The sequence below is a fragment of the Nannospalax galili genome, unplaced genomic scaffold, assembly GCF_000622305.1.
Source record: "Nannospalax galili isolate Female #2095 unplaced genomic scaffold, S.galili_v1.0 scaffold488, whole genome shotgun sequence".
NCBI lineage: Eukaryota > Metazoa > Chordata > Mammalia > Rodentia > Spalacidae > Nannospalax > Nannospalax galili.
This window is the reverse complement of record NW_008360316.1, coordinates 3,696,415-3,699,906: the sequence shown is the minus strand read 5'-3', so window position 1 is coordinate 3,699,906 and position 3,492 is coordinate 3,696,415. Positions and strand designations below refer to the sequence as shown.

At 42.4% G+C, this 3,492-nt stretch overlaps 1 non-coding gene across 1 annotated transcript; it reads right to left on the bottom strand.

Moving 5' to 3' along the window:
• Positions 1 to 1,491: 1,491 nt before the first annotated feature.
• On the bottom strand, positions 1,492 to 1,681 carry LOC115068733. The gene has a single exon (XR_003848075.1). It is a non-coding gene; the product is annotated as a U2 spliceosomal RNA (small nuclear RNA).
• Between the last annotated feature and the right edge of the window lie 1,811 nt (positions 1,682 to 3,492).

Here is a 3,492-nt window from a genome sequence, read left to right as displayed (position 1 = left end):
GAGTGATCAGGTAGCACAGACCCCCTTTCTTTGCTTTTACCTGACAGGCCTGGGCAGGGCCACTCAACAAAGGTAAGTTAAACTTAGACCCTGTACAGGATATTGTGCTCAGGGTCATCAGGTGACTGGGCATTGGCTCGGAAAGGCTTGGCAGTCAGAAAATACATAGCTAGAGAAGGGCAGCTAAAAGCTGGGTGGAAGGTCCTTTAGCCAATGGGATGTGGAGAAGGCTGTGGACAAGAGTGGGCACTGGGATGGACTGTGGCAGAAAAGTTGATTTTGACCTGAAAAGATGGAGAGGCTGGTCCAAAACAAGAATGAATGAGCTGGGCAGATGCTGGGCCTCAGCATTTTCTTTCCCTGGATGTTCTGTGATGATCACAAAGCAAGGATTGTCTTTACTTCCCACATTCCCAGTTCTTAGAATAAAATCTCAGTGTCCTGGTCTAATATCCCTCCTAGGAGCTGCTAAGGATGCCACAGTGTTAGGAGCAGGTGCCGTATGTCCCAGTTGCTTTTCTTCTACTTGGAGTCCAGTGATGAGACACGGACCTCACTGTACCTCAGTTCCTCAGCTGTGACATAAGTCGTAATTGTGCACAGTCCATGGATTGCCATGATGGTCACACACTCTGGCCTGATGCCTCCAGTTGGTGCTCTGTAAATCATAGCTGCTATTGTTATCATTATGGCTCTGGTGGAGAGGATCTCCTGGTCCTGTTTCTGTCTGGTTCTGTTCCACGTTGCTTCCTGCCAGATGTTGCGATCTGCTGACCCATTCTGACTTCTTTGTGTTCCCTCATATAGCACAGCACAAAAAGGGGAGCTTGCCGGGAACATGTGTTAGTTACTTTTTCCATGACCCAACTACCTGACAGAACAGTTTAAGGGAAAAAAGACTGATTTGGGTTCATGTTATCAGAGAGTTTCAATACATTATAGGGGGAGGCGTGACTGTTTGTGGCAGAAGTGTAAGGCAGAAGCTCCCATGGTCACGATGTACCAGAGAACAGAATGCACACAGGAACCAGGGCTGAACTGCAAGCTTCGAGGGCTGGTCCCCAATGACCTACTTCTGCCACCTCCTGAAGACCTCACAGCCTCCCAAAAATAGTGCCACCAGCCCAGGAACAAGTATTTAAAACATGAGCCTGTGGGGGACTGTTCAGGTTCAAACTACAACAAAACACACTGTCGGAAACTTTGCTCACTCATGTTGTTCACAGGCTTTTTTTCTATCATACTTGAAATCTAGGACATCCTAATGTTCTAAATGCTGAAAGAGCTATAAAGGACCTGTATATTTATTTATCTGCCTAATGAATTAGCTATTCCCAAGACCCATAAAGATTCAAGATTAACAACTTTTATGTACCCTGGGAATAAGAAAGTGTTCTTTCTTTTTTTTAGGGCAGGGGGAATCGGAGTATTGCTCTGTTGTCAGGGCTGATCTTAAAGTCCTGGGCTCAGATGAATTCCTGGCCTCAGCCTTCAGTGTAGTTAGGACTACAGTCATGCACCACTATGCCTAGCTTGAAATAAAATTCATACAAGAAAATAACCTCTAAAGTATACTGGTAGACTTACCTTCCATCTTCCCCTAGATACACTAATACGTCTATTATTAAACTGATAGGAACAGATATTACACTTGCTCTTAGTCAAAAGACCGAGAAACAGCCACAGTGCTACTCACAAAACCACTGCCTTTTCTCTACAGCTGACATGGGAAACTGAAGAGATGTGACCACACATTGGCCTCTTCCACCGCTCTGCTCTGTTCCTGTGATGCTGACTTTCAGGGAAACGTCGCCTACCAGAAGCAAGAGTCCAGACAGGTAGTCATGCAGCCAAGCAGGTGCTAAGTATGTACGAAACAGTGTACTGTCTTTGAGAAGGTCAGCTCTGAAGGTCAAGAGGGTGGAAGTCTTTACTAAGGAGGGAAAATGTCAGCTATGCTGCTGTGTGCAGGAGCAGGAATCCACTCCTCCATTGTCAAAAATGCCCAGACTGCAGCTCGCTCAGCCTTGAGTCCAAGTTTTAAGGCTGGCTGGCAAATTGAAAACAATGTGCATTCCTTGGGAATGACCCTTTATGTTTTGTATGACCACAGAATCATTTAAAAGATGCTTTTCAGCTGTTCTTAATCATTTTGATTTTCTGAAGGAGAGTTGTGAGAGAAAAATCTTTTCTGTTCCTCCTCCACACCCTGTTCCCACCATCAAGAGTGGTTAAAACATTAATTCATCCCTTACCAGACAAGAGAGCTATGTGAGAATTTTAGTTTATTTTTATTTATTATTTATTTATTTATATTTATTTATTGTCTTTCTGAGATAGGGTCTCCCTGCAGCCCTAGCTGGCCTGGAACTCACTATGTAGACCAGGCTGGCCTTGAATTCACAGAGATCCGCCTGCCTCTGCCTCCCAAGTGCTAGGATTTAAGGCATGCACCACTATGCCTGGTGAGCGCTTTATTATTTTTATGATTTTTTATTTTTGTTTGTTTTTTTGAGACAGGATCTCATGTAGTCTAGGCTGCCTTTGAACTTATTATGTAGCCAAGGATGACTCCTGATCCTCCTGCTTCCACCTCCCATGGACTAGAATTGTATGTGTGTGCCACCACACTCAGCCTTTTTTTCTTTGGTATTTTCACAACTCTATGTCTCACACTTTAGTATGAACTCTTGCCCATCTAGGTACACACCAGCTGAATGCTAATCTATGATATAAAATATAAGATGATTCCCCATGTATCAAAAATTTCTGATTCTTGTTTCTAAACCCATGTGTATCTTTTAGAAACATGGCTTTATTCATCCATCCATCCATTTATTCATCTACCCATCCACCTACCCATCTATACATCCACCCATTTGTTCATGTACTCACCCATTCACTGACCCCATCCATTCACTCATCCACCCATCCATTCATCCACTCACCCACTCATTTACCCATCCATCCATCCATCCATCCATCAATCTATTCTTAGCAAACTTTACAATAATTAAAATGAGCCAGGTGTGGTGGAATACACCTTTAATTCCAGCATTTTAGGAGGCAGAGGCAGGAAAATCTCCAGGAGTCTAAGGCCATCCTGGTCTATCTAGCCAGTTCCAGGTCAGCTAAGGTTTACAGAGACCTTATCTCATAAAACAAAAAACAAACAAAAAAACAACAAAAAACCAATAAAATAATAAGAAGAATTAAAATATTTTTGAAGTATGAGCATTCTATATAGGCTTCCAAAGAACAAAATGTATTTGAAACTAAATGTTGATTCTATTTCCTGCATTCATGAATTCTTTCCCTAACAAGTCAGAGTTCTTTCAAATGAAGGACTGTTAAAGAATGACTCACTTGGAGAAACTCTTCAAGCTTTTTGAATCAAAAACAAGTTGGCAAGAATAACAGATATGTCACGAGAAGACAATGTAAAAGGAACACACATACATTTCCAAATGGATAAGCTCATTTGATTTATTC